Below are 16565 nucleotides of genomic sequence, written 5' to 3'. Positions count from 1 at the left end.
CGCTTAAATATATGAAGGGCTGAAATGCCATGGTTCCTTTTCAGGTGTCAAGGTCTTGCTCCAGGAAGAACAGCTTCACCCTAGGGAGCAGGCAGAGCCATGGAAGCCAGTCCAGCACTCAAATGCATGCTTACTACCTGATCCTGTAAGTAACTTCACCCATTTGTACCACTTCTGACAATTCAAGGCTCTTTGGGATAAAAGTAAAATAAAAAAATAACTATGGAAGGGTTTTAAAGTACCCAAAGGCAAATTACCATTTTTCTCAAAATGTATATTTATAAATTTTTTCTGAACAGGATTTAGAGGAGACTCTACTTTCCCTATACAGAGGACAGAAACAAGGGTAAATAAATGCCAACTTCAACAAAATGGATTTACAAACAAGATAAATTAAGCACCTCGGAAGGTGCCCAGCACACACAGCAAAGTACTTGAATGAATAAATGGTAATTAACCAATCCATAAAGTGATTTGTCACTTTTGCAAAATAACTCACAATTAGATTTTTACATCAGGCCACTTTAGCATAATTTAAGTGATTTAATTTATAAAAATCCAATTTGCACTGGCTTTTCAAGAGAAGACCTAGTTCCTAAGAGCCAGTTATGGCTTCAGGTGTATCTATTAGTTGAAATTTATCTAACACAGAGCCCTAGTTACCCTCTAATGCCAGGATAAAGGACTGGCGGATGGTGGTTCTGACTGGTTCCAAAGCCCAGGTGATGGGTAGGGATGCAGAAAGGTTTACCTGTGCCAGGAACAGAGGCAGCAACAAGTAACAGGGAAGATGTGTATTGAAACCAAGAGGCTGAAAATCAGAAATAGGAAGTATAGGAAACAGAGGATTCCATTTTATCTACAGGGTTCACAATGTGTCACATGGTAATGAAGTCATAAGGAAAGACCTCGTTAAGCTAAAAATGCTCAAGAAGTGCACAAACAAAATACTCTTCTCAGCAGTAGGCATGAAAAATTCACGCCACTGTTGACAACACCTCTGGGACCAATAAAGCCTTTATTCTCATGAATGGAGGAAGAGGTCCCCTTCTTTGGACTGAGACCCCCATCTCCTCCTTGAGAATTGCCAGCATGTGTGGAAAGCTCTCAGATTCCTCAGCTAATGTCAAAAGGCAGATTCTACACCCAGAGGTACAACTGCATGTGCTTTATCTGTCAAGCTCTTATTTCTGGGGATGGCGGAAATTTTCACTGAAAATTGTCAATTCAAATAAACTAAGCCACTTGCAGTTGACACAAGTCTCTTTCAGGTAAATAACTTGAAATCACCCTCCTCTTCTCCCCATCAGTCCCTGCAGCCTCTCATCTTACCCCCCAGAGGCTTGAATGTGGTCCCCACATCAGGGCTCAGCTCCCCAGTCCCCAGGCCTTTCTTCTGCTCACGTCTTCCTTCTCCCTGTCCTGCTGGTCACCACCTGTGCTGGTGATGTTGACCCACAGCACCTGCCAACCCTCCTGGTCCCTGGGTGCTCTGCTCTGGAACCTTCTCCAACCTCTCTCTCCCTTTCCTGACCTCAGGCTCCTCCCACCCACCCACTGGGCTTCTCAGGACCATTTCACTCTCCTCTGAAGAAGAGGATGTTTAGAACCTCCAAATGCATCCCTTGCATTGATTGAGGATGGCAGAACCTCTTCGGGCTACCAGCAGGGCCCTTGGGAATTGTTAGCTTCATGTCTGAATTAGAAGCATTGTGGTTCCAGAGCTATTCTGAACATGAAAGTGAAGTCACTCAGTTGTGTCTGTTTGTGACCCCATGGACTGTAGCCCACCAGGCTACTCTGTCCATGGAATTCTCCAGGCAAGAATACTGGAGTGGGTTGCCATTTCCTCCTCCAGGGGATCTACAGGAACCAGGGATCGAACCCAGGTCTCCTACACTGAAAGCAGACTCTTCACCGTCTGAGCCAGGTTCTCAAAAAGAACATTTGCCTTCTCAGCCCTATTCTGGAAAGGAAGGTACAATCGTTGCTCTAGAGTCCCTGCAAAGTATTAGGCCTCTGCTCTCCCCAGGGGTTTAGTGGGTGAGGAATGAAAGGGGGAGAATTTCTTGGGCTCATGGGTTTTCTTCCTGCCAACTCAGCCACATCAGCCCATTTTAGGATCCATCTTTCCTTTGAGGGAGGTAGCATGACTGTGATGTCATCTAATTTTCCTTTTTCCTTCAAAGCATTTAGTGTATTTTCTATGCTTAGTGTCCTAAAGCTTAGCTCCTGATATTCAAATCCCATCTGCTTTAGTCTGCCAAAAATATTTTATTATTTTCTCAGTGAAGTCTAGTTCTTATAAATCAAAGTCAGTTTAGCTTACAGGCTGTTGTTTCTGTTATTTGTCTCAAAAATCCACCCAGAAATTAAATTTTCCATGTTGTCTAAGCTGTATCTTCCACTTTTTGAGATCAGGTGAATCGGTGTCTCGTGAAACAGGGGAAAGATGAAAAGTAAAAAGAAGGAAAAGTGAATAATATCAAATCAATGTCACCAATTAAATATGGAAGTTCAGGAGCAAGTTAGCTATGTACTCATTCAGATTATTGGTGCATATGTCTTAACAAGTTGGAAAGAAGAGATTATAAATACAATTGGCTTGTCAGTAATAATTATGGAGATTGTTTGTTCATTTATAAATTCATTACATCCTAAGACACTTTGCTAAATACATGCCACCTCCCACAATGTTGTTAGGTTTTGAGCCCTTTAAAGGGAAAGATCATGCCTCATATTTTTTTAGTATGTCTCATAGCAACTCTCACTGGGAGCTCAAGCGATGCTCAGCACTGTCTGCTCTGGCCAGAGCTGATGCATAGAACCTTGTTCATGGATCCCTATCAACACGGTGGTGGTGGTTTAATCACTAAGTCGTGTCCAACCTTTGTGACCCCATGGACTGTAACCTGTCAGGCTCCTCTGTTCATGGCATTTCCCAGGCAAGAATATGGAGAATCAGGCAAAAGAAATCTGAGATCAGCTGAGAGGTGGTGGTGTTAGAGGAGTGGAAATGTTCCTATTATTCAATAGTCAATGAGAGGCTTGTATCTCAAGTATCCCTACGGGCAACCGAAGCAGTGTGCTAAACCCTCTCCACAGGAAGGAGGTAAGGTCTCTGTATTAGGTAAGGTGAACATGTAGTTTATTGTTCAAAGTGGGAAACAGTTTAAATTAAAAGGGAGCACTACAAATGATTATCTTATCTCACACACGCTGGGATGTGTGGGCACCCTGGTACCAGGAGAGTTTATACACAGTAGAATCAAAGAACACTAAAGAGGGGAAGTTCTTAGGAAATCAGGTAGTTCAAAAGTAAGGGAAAAAGAAAATCCATTCCCCAGAAAAGAGGTGTTACTTCTGAGAAGCTAATTTCATTTATACTGATAAACACTAAAAAAAAAAAATGTATTTTGCAGCCAAATAAATTTGGTGCGTATGCTTAGAGATTCACCATGCATATTGAACACTAAAGGGAAATTCTTCCACCAGCAAACTTTGTTTAAAATAGCGTTCCCCCAAATATGTGTACACTGATCTCTTCTACCTTTTTTGTTTTGTTTTATAATGTGCTTGTTGCCACGTTATAAACAGAAACATGTATCTACTTCCACTTGAACAGGGGAGAAAGAAACCTAGATGGATTAAGTACTGTGTCAGAAGCCATACAGTTAGCAGGGCTAAAATAGCGGGGCAGCAGTAATAGTAATAGGAGTAGCAGCGAGGATCGCAACAGCAACAACCAAAGCAGGAGTAGCAATAGAAGCTGTAGGAGTAGCAACAGAAGCGGTAGTAACATGAATCGTGGTAGCAATGGTAGTACGAACAGAAGTCATAGAAGTGGTGGCATTCACAGCAATAGCCAGTCGTGGCGGGAGGAATGGTCGTAATAGAAGTAGCGGTAAGTATAGCGTAACATCAATAGAGGTAGCAATAGTACAGGTAATAGCATCAATACCAGGAGCAATTTTGCAGTGGTAGGAACAGTAGGAGGAGCAGTAATAGCAGCAGTAGAAGTAACGGTAGAAAAAGCAGCAGAAGTAACAGCCATAGTCATGGCTACCATTTTTTGAGTACTCTCTACTAGGCGCATTGTAACATTTCAAACCAGTTTTGTTTACCAGTCTCCCTAACCAGCAGGTAAACTCAGGGAGAGCAATTTTCATCATTTTATCCTCAATTCTTAAGCCCAGTGCCTGGCATAAAGAAGGCATTTCATAAATATTTATAGGATGAGTAAATGCTTATAAATAGTCTATTTCAAGACTAAGAAAAAAAACTGGTCTAAAGTACCAGAGTCTTCCTTTACTATTATCATGTATCAACAGATTTTTTTCTGGTGTTTTTATGGTGTTTTTTTTCAGGTGTTTTTATTTTTCTCCTTTATTTCCTTAAAGGTAAAAACACAGAGCAGTATATGTGCCCTGCAGCTCCAGACAAGTTCTTGGTTTCAGGAAGCAGAATCAAGAATGCATTCCTCATGCAAGCAAGCAAAGGTGCATCACGGTGGTTCTGCAAACCACCCTGATCTTGAGCACCATTCACAGAACGTAAACCTGAGCAGAGCTCTGTATTCAGCAGGGTCATGCACCTTATATAAGGTGCCCCCTGCAAAGATGTTCTTCTACCAGTAATGCAAAGGAAAAGATTCAACAGCAAGTATAGGTAGACAGGAAGGAAGAAAACTGGTCTACAAAATGAAGGGAATTATCTATAATAAAGGAAAATTAAGGATTTTCATGAGCCTGCTGGAATCACTTGATAATCACTGTTTAATAAGAGGAAAAATAAACAAAGAGGAAAAAGATAAGTGTTATTGAATCAGAAAACATCCTCAGTTAATTTCTTGTGTTCAGTCTTAGGGCATCCCTTGTGGTACTCTTTCCCTTCTCTTTTTTATTCCAAGATGGCTAGTTTCTATTTTTAGTCTAAAGGAGAAGTTAAGAAGACATAAGAACATGATGGCTGTCTTGAAATATTTGAAGAGAGGGACATGAGACATGAGACAGGGAGCCACAGTTGATACAAACACAGATCAGAATTTTCTCACAGTTAGAGTGGATCAGTAATACAGAGCCGTTTTCCTCAAAAAATACACGATGGAGCTTCTATTGTGACTGTGGAAGCATCGGAACAGAGCTGGGGTCACCATGTGTCGGGGGGATTTTCATTTGCGCAAGGTGGCACCCAGGAGACGTTTCCCTCCTGAGACTGCACCCCAGCTCTTCGTGGGATGGGACACGAGAAATTTCCATCTTCTTGCTATTCCAGCCTGAATGCAAGGCACGTGGTGAATGCTGACAACCAGGGGTGAATTTCAGGGAGGTCTGGGCTCCAGTGGAATCCCTGGGGCAGACATTTCTAACTGACTCCCAAGGGCTGTCTGGCTCCTTCCCATTTGTTCAAGGTGAGAGGTGAGCATCCAGTGGATATCACCCCTTCTCACCTCATCTGAGCCTGGCCTGTGGGAGGAATGAACCCCAAGTGGTAGAAATAGACTTCATCTGCTATCCTGTAAAACTTCCAGTTATAAGTTTCCTGAGCCCTCAAGAACAGCTGAGGACTGGGGCAGGTCTAATTTAGACCTACATTGAATCCCTTATCATTGTCTACCTCCCCTTAACTTGCATGGAGAACTCTTACAAGCCAATAAGAGAAAGACAGACAACCAAACAGATAAACAGGCAAAAAGATTTCCCAGAATATGACTATGATTTGGTATAGCTTCTCTGATGGCTCAGCAGGTGAAGAATCCGCTGGCAATGCAGGAGGCACAGGAGACATGGGTTTGGTCTCTGAGTTGAGAAGTTCCCCTGGAGAAGAGCATGGCAGCTCACTCCAGTGTTCTTTCCTGGGAAATCCTATGAACAAAGGAGCCTAGCGGGCCACAGTCCATAGCGTCTCAAAGAGTTGGACATGACTGAGCAACTGAGCACACACACAGAGCTCCTTGGTCATCAAAGAAATACAGATTAGAAGTTACTCTTATAATCACCCTAAAGACTGACAATAGAAAGGTCTGTAAGAATGAACAACTAGGACTGACATTGTTGGTGTGTTTATTTGTACAAGCACTTTGGGAATCTGTTTAGCAGTATCTACACTTAGCTTATGACCCAGAGATTATACTGCTAGGTATACATAGAAGGCATAATTTTTGTACACCCAAAAATAGTATACAAGAATCATCAGAGCAGTCTTATTTATGATGGGCAAAAGTTAGAATACAACCCAAATATCAACAACAGAATGAATATTCAAGTTTGATATTCCCTCAAAATGAAGTGCTAAACCTCAATGAAATAAACTACCCCTACACGCAATAGCATTGATGGATGTCCCAGTGCTAAATAAAGGAACACAAGCAAAAAGTAGTATATCCTGCACGACTCCATTTATATAAAGTTCAATAGCAGGCAAAGCTAATCTGTGGCTTTAGAATTCAGAAGAGCAAGTACCTTTGGAGTGGTGACAAAGATTGGAAATGCACAGGGGAGCTTCGGTGAGGCTGGTAGTATATTATTTCTTGACTCAGGCTGTGGTTAAACAGATGTAGTCCCTTTGTAAAAAATTCATTGAGCTATACAGTTATTATCTGTGTGCTCCTCTGTGGGCCGTACATCAATAAACATTTGTTAAAATATATTATTAGAATGAAAAGTCTTATAACCTTTCACTTCTCCAAGCTATTTTTACTTGCTCAGTACTCAAAAATTCTAAAATTAAGACTGACTTAATGTATATTCATTCTAGGAAAGGAGAGGAAATGAAGTCATGGCCTGGAAGAAACTGATGCGTTGCAGAACTATAGTGAAGCCTGGTGTTAGAGCTAGAGTGGGATTCCAATAGAAGCCACGAAACACTGATGGAACCCTGACCCAGAGGACATTAACGCTTGGCTTAACGCTTAGACAGGAGGAAGCTTGTCTTACATACCTCTTTCCTTCTCGAAGGTGTTCCCTCTTGGACACAGATACCAGGGTTTATTGCCATCCCAAAGTTGCTACAGATCCGTCGCCTGTTGTGCTTGGGACACGATAGCATGGTCTAAGGACAAAGCTGCTATCAAAACTCGATATATTGCTTTGTGAATCAAAGCGAACTGAAAAAAATTTAGTTTTAAAATTTCTCCATTCTCCATTTCATAGTCGTTTCTTTCGGTCACGACTTGTTCCACACCCAGGTCATGCTTCATTCAGCCCAGTCTGTATGGGATGCGGTCTACTCGTCGGTTCTAGGGTCAAAAGTTGAAACAGTTTTCCTTTGAGTTCTAATTCAGGAACAAAACTGAGAGTAGCTTCTGTGTTTAAAACAAACCAAAAAAAAAAAAACTGAAAGAACTGAGAAACACCGACCTGACGGATGAAATGAGAACAACGAGCGCTATTCTGACAGTAAACGCCAGCCCCTTTCCACATGTGTGTGTATATTTGCATTCAGATATCTGTGTGCCTATCTGTCTATCTATCATCTATCAGAGGAGAAGGAGGAGGAGACTGGCTGGCTACAGCCCATGAGGTCGCAAAGAGTCAGACACAACGGCGCACACACACACACATGCACAAATAATCTATTACCTATCCATCTATCATGGTTGCTGTATAAGTGTCAAATCCCCAGTCACCAGAGATTTGATGAAACCTGTACTGTGGGGGCCTCAGGGAAATTTCTGACCCAGTCAGGCCTGAATTTTTCATTTCTTCTCTGACTAGCTCTGTCTCCTGCCGCCTGGCCCACACCATCTTCACTAGCACGCATGGCTTCCTCTTTGTATACAGAGAATCCCCAGACTTCCTGGCTCTCTCTTCAACTCTGAACACTCATCCTACCCCCACTCATCAGTGCTGAAATGTCTACTGTTCTATAAAGTATAATAGGGCTTCTTAATCGAATACTCCTTATCAAGAGTTCCATAATGTGCAGAAGCCATATTTTTATGTGTCCTGTTTCAAGCAGTAACCTGTTCCTATGTTTTCCTTTTTTCCTCTCCCATTTCCGCCCAGAATTAAGCTACCTGAGAGTTTGCTATGTGACCATCGGCCACTTTCGTTTTGACCAGACCTCAGGGCACATGCTGCTCCATTGGTAAAAGCTGTTCTTAAGCAGGGGAATAAGACCTTGTCTTTTTGTGTTCTCCAGTTTTGTTCACATTCACAGCATAGGGTGTTTCTTCTCATCTTTTTTTCTGGGTTTTGAGTTCCTTGAGAATGGTTTTCCCCATCTGACTCATCTTAAATATTCATCCAAGCACAGGTCACATAAATATCTCTTTGATAAATTTTTAAAAATCATTGCATACATAAACATTTTAAATATTTTTAGGTTTCCCATCTTTAAAAAATACTCGAAAGTCATTTTGCACCCCAGCTCCTTTCCACGATGACAACTTTGACCTTTATTATTTCTGTGTAGAAAATAGCCCACGTCTTTAATATTGACCATTGACCAATAGGACCAGTGCAAATTTTGGAACTGCATAGAATCATGAAAATTTAATGAAGGGGAAGTAATAGTGGAGTTGTATAGTCAGACTCCTGCAGGAAACAATTAGAAAAAGTAGACAAAAGAATTTTTTTAAAGACTAAAGGACTAAGAATGACCAAATGCAGGCTTAGATTGGAGCAGAGTCTATCCTGGAAAGATGGAAAGAACAAGTGAGGTGTGTGAGTTGGCAGCTTTTTGACTGAGGGGACACCCCAATCCTGCATTTTGTGCAGTAGAAAACCACAGCCTTCCCAGCTGCAGTGACAGAGAACACAGAAGAAGATGGCAGAGCAGCTACAGAGGAGGGAGTTCTAGAAGGGAGAGAGATGCTAAGGGAGTGAACCCTGACTTCTGAACTATGTATGCACAGAAAGACCCCAAGAAAACACAGCTTACATTATATAGCCAAAATCTCAGTTTCTGCCCACCCCAGGGGAGACAGAGTTTGGAGAGTGACTCCAGACAAGTTAACTACTGTGAGAACAAAAATCAACACTCTTCAGAGGAATAGAACAGAATCCATACTCTCTATGACATATTACCATGTCTTAAGTTCACTTTAAAAAAATCACTAGAAATATGAATAGAGAGAAAAATTGACTAAAACTGAAAGCAAAAGCAGTCAAAAAATCACCCCTGGATGACCCAGACATTGCAATTAGCAGATGAGGTCTTAAAACAATTACTATAAATACATTTAGGAACACACAGCAAAGCAATTTTAGAATGAATTAACAGATGAGTAATCTTAGGAGGGAAATAGAAACTGTAAAAAAAAAAAAAGGTGCGAATTCCTCAAAAATACCTGCAAACAGATGTTTATAACAACTTTAGTCATAATTGCCAAAACTTGGAAGTAACCAAGATGCCTTTCAGTAGGCGATGGATAAATAAATTGTGGCACATCCAGTCAATGCAATATTATTTAGTATTAAAAAGAGATGAGATGTCAAGCCATCAAGAGACAAGGAGGAAACAACTACATATTACTAAGAGAAAGTCAGGGCTTTCCTGGTGGCTCAGTGGTAAGGAATCCACCTGCTAATCTGGAGACATGGGTTCAACGGTCAGGAAGATCCCCTGGAGTAGAAGATGGCAACCCATACCAGTATTCCTGCCCAGAGGACCCCATAGACTGAGGATCCTGGCAGGCTACTGTGGCGGAGTCAGACACGACTTAGTGTTTGAACAACAAGAGAAAATCACTCTGAAAGGCTATATATTGTGTGATTTCAACTATAAGACATTCTGGAAGAGAGACAACTGGGGTCAGGGAAAAGATCAGTAGTTACCAGGGGTTGGAAGAGAGGGAGAGGAGGAGGGTTGGAGCACGGAGGCTGTCAGGGCAGCAATACCATGTGGTACGATTCTGCAGTGATGGACGCACATCATCGAACACTTCTGCTAACTCACCGAGGGTACAGCACCAAGAGTGACCCATCAAGCGAGCCGTGGACTTTGAGTAGTTACGATCCATCAGTTGTAACAAACGTCCCACTCTCGTGGAGTACTCCAATAATGGGGAGACTATGCATGTGTGCGGGTTTTGCCAGCAAAGTAACTAGTTTTATATTAAATTTGGAGTTGACTTTGTCCTATTAATGTGAAGTCAAAATTATGTTTCATTGTTTTAAATAATTCATTTCCCTGCTGATCGAAAAGTAATTGATCAATTTCCATAAGTGAGCAAAAAATATGAAACACATACATACTGCTTGCTTGCGTCATTTATTTTTGTTCACACACGGCTGTCTCTATTCGGACTTGCATTTTTCTGGACCAGTCCATCAGACTTTCCAAGTGCTGCTACACTTGAGCTGTCTTGTAGAGGAAGAAGCATTTCCATGCTCCATTATGTAGTACTATTAACTTTTTTTTAAGCTCAACAACAGAATATTATGTTTTACTATGTTTTCTCCTGCCTAGAAAATAGCTATTTATTTCTTAATAAAATAGTGCTATGAAAAAATAAATAAAATAAAATAGTGCTATGTGTTTTCTCCAAGATTACTGAAGACTCGGGTGAGATATAAGAACAATAAAATAAAAAACTAAAAACTCTAAGGATTTCATTACTCAGTTAGATAAAATGACTACCCTCTCTAAATCCTCAAGATCCTTTTTACATAACATATGATTTTATATATTTCAGGAGAAGATCCATCATGCATATTGTCATAATGTAAAGAAAAACAGTCAACATATATTGGAATGAAATTTCCTAAACTATGACAAGCAGATTAGAAATATTTGTAGACAAAAAGAAAGAGTGCTCTGAAGTCAAATGAAAATATTAACAATAGTCAATTTAATTCAATAAGCATTTACTGAGAGCCTACAATGTCACAGACTTATGACATTTTAGTTATTAGAGGAAATTTTACAACTACTATGTATTTCAATACAATATGATTTTATATACATGTCTTTTGAAATGCGATGCAAATAGACTAATGAAAACACTGGAAAAATTCAAAAGAATATCTCAAGAAGAAAATAGGCAAGTGTCTAGTAATATTTGACAAATTAAAGACATGAAACTTCACTCCTTCAAATATGAGCCATCAGCTGCAAATTTGATTCACAAAGCTCTTCACCTATCAGCAGGAGCAGGCAGGAGAATTGGCTTTGATGAATGAGCTGTTAAAACTTTTTGCCATCTTTCTAAAAACATGTTTAATTTTCTTCCTAAGTTTCAGGGTCATACCCTTTGTGATTCGTATAATTAAACAACAACAACAATAAATCTTAAGAAGAAAGTGAGGAAACAAAGTTGTAGGCCTGTTGAGAAAGAATAAATTGCCACCCACAGCAGAACAATTACACGGGTTAAGCATGAGTCTGATCTCTTGGAGGTCTGTTGGGTTAAGCAAAGAAGGCTATGCAGAGTAGGCAGGTACAGTATACCCTAAAGGCCATGTGGACATGCCTTGTACCTGATGAGAGTCTCTGGAGGAGATGCGTCACTTTCACCCATGAAAGAGTCCGTCAGGTGGGTGTCCCGCCCAGAATAACATTGTTATAACACTGTGAACAGGATACACCAACCATTAACAAATCTCGGCATGTCCTTGAGCACTGGAGTCCAGAGGGCCATTTTTGTTTTTATCGGCCTTAGATATCTTGCTCTGGGGTCATTCTGTGGTGGTTTAGTCACTAAGTTGTATATGACTCTTGTGACCCCATGGACTGTAGCCCACCAGGCTCCTCTGTCCATGGGGTTTTCCAGGCAAGAATACTGGAGTAGGGTGCCATTTCCTTCTCCAAGGAAAGTGACAGTGAAATGAGCACATAAGAGGAATAGTCAACACAGGCTCGGGGCATCAGAGATTTTTGAAGGGAAGTAAGTCTAAGATGAAGAGGCAGAAATGAACAGGAATTACATACACCAGGGGAGGAAAGAATATTTCAGGCAAAGAGAATTGCATGCGCAATTCCTGAAAATGGGTGAAATGTGCCCTATTCAAGATGAAAAAGAAGAATGCGTTGTGCCCAGAGCTCTGATCAGGAAGACAGAAGAATGAACAAGTGTGGGGCATGCAGGCAGAGGGGGTGCTGTCAGACACCTGCTGGCAAGGGGGCCACAGACAACTGGATTGCCCCCCTCGGGGGGCTTCCCTGGTGGCTCAGACGGTAAAGCATCTGCCTGCAATGCAGGAGACCCGGATTCGATCCCTGGGTCGGGAAGATCTCCTGGAGAAGGAAATGGCCACCCGCTCCAGTACTCTTGCCTGGAGAATCCCATGGACGGAGGAGCCTGGTAGGCTATAGTCCACGGGGCCGCAAAGAGGCAGACACCACTGAGCGACTCCACTTTTCCTCGGGCCAGTGCCCCAACCGGATCTGTATTTTGAAAAGACCCCTGGGCTGCAACCCTGAGTGTGTCAGGAAGCAGGTGAGACTAGACACAGAATAGCAGTCGCAGGGTCATTAAAAGTAGAAAACTGTCCACGATCTCACTGAGGCCCAGGGCGGGCAGGAAGCAGGGAGAACCGCAGTGGAGATGAGACGGATGGAGGTGCTCAAAAGTTGGAAGCACAGGCTTGGTGCGGGAGGGTGGGCAAAGAGAAGAACAGCAGAGGCCATGGCCCAGACCAAGGGCCAAAACGAAGCCCATCTGCTGGCTGCAGGTTTGCGGGGAAGGGAGAGAGCTGAGCACGGACTTGCTTGCACACGCAGCCTGCGTGGGACTGCAGGGCAGAGCGGTCTAGCATCTATAGGAGCTGGAAGTCAGGAGACATCCTTCTGGGAGAAGCAAACTCAGGAGCAGGTGGTGTCAGCCACTGCGGGAGGAAGCAGGGAGGGCATCCCAGGAGGAGCCTTGAACCCAAGGACCAAGAATCCATCAGAGAAAGCAGCAGAAAGCCAGTGTCCGACAAGTAAGGACATTTTGTCAAGGGCCCCCCACCCTCGAGGCTTTTAAGAAGGCGGGAGGACACGTAGCATCAGTTCCTGCACACACGCCCCAGGGGCTCGGCAGGCCTGCCAGGGTCGCCTGTAAAATGTTGCTTTAAATGTCAAACAACAAACAGCCAAGAACAAACCCAGCCCCCCAATCTTTCAATCTGTTCATCAGTATCATTTAGGGCACAGTTATGGAAACTTCTAGAAGTCATTGCCAATCTTTGCTTTTTTATGTGCTCTCAAGGTGGTCACAGGAATTTGCTAAGTCCCTGAAGGTTTCTAGCACATTATTTGTCTCATTTCTCATGCTGGCCTGAGAATAACACTGCACCAATCCCAAGACCAGAGGGGCTCATGCGACGTTACCTGTTCTCATCGACCCCCTGCTGGACCGTGGGGAGTACTGCTTTCTTCTCTGGTCAGCAGGAAACCTGGGTGCCATCTCACCGTGAGCGTCACTGGACCCCCAGGCTGGCCCAGCCCATGTCCCCATCTGCCCCGAGGATCACGCAGATAAGCCAGTGCCTTCAGGGAACTCGGGATGTTGCTCCTTTATGGCTCACACATCAACCAAGACTTGCATGGAGGAGGCACGGATTTTAGACCAGACGTGAGTTGAAATCCTGGCCTTGTCTTTAAGCATGGCCCAGGGTGAGCTATAACTGTTTGAAATGTTAGTTTCCTTACTTATTAAGTGAAGGTGAAAATGTCCATCGCCCAGAGTTACAACAAGGACTGAGTGCTGTCGTGAACTCAGGGCTTCCCAGGTTGCTAGCGCATAACAAGCATGAAAAAGTACCAATTTCCCCCGACCCTGGTTCTTAAAAGCAAACACATGATCCTCGAAAGCAGAGAGACCTTCTTCCCAGTGCTGCCAATCTCATATTCTTGCTCCAAAGATCAAACTCATGCGTTAATACAAAATGAGTTGAGTTGGGCATGACCAGGGATAGAGTCCAGGGTTCAGAAAGGATAGGAGCAGGCATCTTGCTGTTAAGAAAAAGGTTAGAGTGCTGATGGCTCAAACCAAGGACAAAGCACAAGGGTTGAGAATTGCATAAATGGAAGCAGAATTCTGGCAGAGAGCCATGATGCATGTCCAAAGACTAGCACGCAGAGCGGGGTGGTCACATACAGGCAGACAGACAGGCGATGAGCCTGAAATGATGTCTGGAGGAAAAGAGAGCAAATTGTAAAGGGGCAGAGAAGAGGGTTCTGGGGACTTCCTGAGTGTAATCAAGCTACTCAGGATCTCCAGAATCTGAATTACGGAGGTCATGCTGACATCCGTATTGAACATTTACAGAGGTCACAGGCTGGTAAGGTAAGGACCCTACCCTTCAGAAGCTAACAGGTAGAGTTAGATAAATAAGATAAATTCACAAAAATAACAGAATAGTATATAAAGGTCACAGGTACGGTACAGTGAGTGAGGAAGTGAGTTTTGCTGTGAGTTTTGCCCTGGTGCAGACCATCTGTGAGAGCTGGCTTCTTAACCAGTTACTTAACCTCTCTCAGCCTCAAGTGTCCTGAAGCTGAGTAAGGATGTTCCAACACATTAACAGGAGTATAGAGAAAGTGGTCAGTAAGTGGCGGCTTCTCTCGTCATCAGTGGCTTTGGGTAATTCGCTTCGTTCCTGCATGATAGTTTTCTCATCTCTAAAGCTGGAAGAGTGGACAAAATGCTAAAGGCTCATCAATCCTAAAAATCCGTGAATGATACAAGTGAGAAGAAATCTAATTCAAAGCAGGAGGTGTTCCCACAGCGGGTGGGGAGGGATGGACTTCCAACATAGACTCCCTGGCAGAAAAGTTCCTGGTGACATGATGTTTGCTCATAAGCAATCGTCTCCTTGGGCGGAGGTGAGAGATACCCAGAAAGAGAGCTGAGAGAGATGGGGCTGGGGAGGAAGACGGCGGTTAACCGAGAAACACTGCAAGTGACACGAGACAGACATAGAACTCGTCCCATAGAAAGTAGGGAGCCACTGAGGGTTTGAGACAGGGAATAGTGGGTTGACTGGGCTTCCCTGGTGGCTCAGTGGTAAAGACTCTGCCTGCAACACGGGAGACCAAGGTTCAATCCCTGGGCTGGGAATGTACAATTCCCCAGCACGGACAATTTCCACCTTTACAAGGCTATATTATAGTCAGCTCAGCCTAGGCTTCCCAGGTGGTGCTGGTAGTAACGAACCCGCCTGCCAGCACAAAAGGCTTAAGGAAAGATCCCCTGGAGAAGGGGTTGGCAACCCACTCTAGTACTCTTGCCCAGAGAATCCCAAGAGCAGAGGAGCCTGGTGGGCTGCAGTCCTTGGGGCCACACAGAGCCGGACACAACTGGCATGACTGAGCAGCAGCCGTGGGTTGACCTGAAGCTTCAGGATGGTTCTGGCTGTGGTTTGCAGACAAGATTGGTCAGAAATGCAGATTCTAAAGAAAACGAATCAGCAGGCAATTACAATCCTTCAGCCCCAAAATAATAGAGCTCTGAACTAAGGCAGGGGCAAGGGACGCAGGATAGGCAGGAGAACACAGCACTCAAGCCCGAGCAGGACTGAGCAGGGCCCCCTCCAGCGGACATGGGCCCCCAGCCCAGTGTCTTCATCCGTGGGGTCTTCAGCCCCTTGTTTGGACAAAATTGCCCACACTTAGGTTTTGCTAATGGATGACAACCAACAATCGGCATGCCTTTGCTCCCATTCTATTCTCATCTTAAAATAAACCATGATCTGCTAGTCACAGCTGCACCTGCACAAAGAAACACGGGTCTTTGACTTGCAAGGGAAACAGCTGAGAAGGGAGAAAACAAACAAAATTGCAAGATCTGAGATTTCATCTGGCGTGAGAATGGTTTACTAAAACTGTTTCTTACCCTAAACTGCTTCCTGTCTCATTTGAAAGCCTCCCCAGTGGGCTGTGACCCCTCTCACACAGATGATGGGAAGGCCCCCCCCAGTCACAGGCAGCCACTCCTCTTCCAGACCTCCCATCCTCGTGGCAAGAGCAAACACTGGTGCCCTTCGAATCACTGCTAAACATACATCAAGGGGAAAAGGGGGCATCATTTGTGGAAAAGTCGAACACTTCAACGCTTGAAGGTCACTGGCTTCACGGAGGAAGTCACAGACGCTACTTCTCAAAGGTCAGCTGGAAAAATAGAAGATTCTCCTCTTGGCCTTCTCTGGCTCTAGAGTAATCAGATGCTGCAAACATCAATAAATGCTTGGGACAGCTTTCAAGGGAGAATGTAAACCTTAATGTTATCTGATATTTGGGTTGTATGAACTCGAATGGATTGAAGAAAGTCTGATCCCAGGCAAAGCATCAGAGCGGCAGATCTAACATGGTACCACATACTTCTGTCCATCAGCTGTGAGCTTGGTACAACAGCAGAGAGATGCATTGCAATTTGGATTTTTTTTATTCCTAAAATGAAAGAGAGAGACAGATGGGAAAGTAGTCAGGTTGGGGTGGCTGAAAAAAAACTGACTAGAAACGTGGGCAGCAATTTCATCCTGGAGATGAGCTGTCACGTGGGGCTACAGAGGGTGCCACACAGGTGCAGATGGTGGGCAAAGCTGGCCTTCAGAGATGGTGCTCCTGGTATACAGCTCTCCCTGCCCCCTGGCACCTCCTGCCTCCAGCTTGTCTGTTGTTGGTGCCAGGAACCCAGG

The sequence above is a fragment of the Bubalus kerabau genome, chromosome 9 (assembly GCF_029407905.1).
Source record: "Bubalus kerabau isolate K-KA32 ecotype Philippines breed swamp buffalo chromosome 9, PCC_UOA_SB_1v2, whole genome shotgun sequence".
NCBI lineage: Eukaryota > Metazoa > Chordata > Mammalia > Artiodactyla > Bovidae > Bubalus > Bubalus kerabau.
This window is presented reverse-complemented; position numbering follows the sequence as displayed.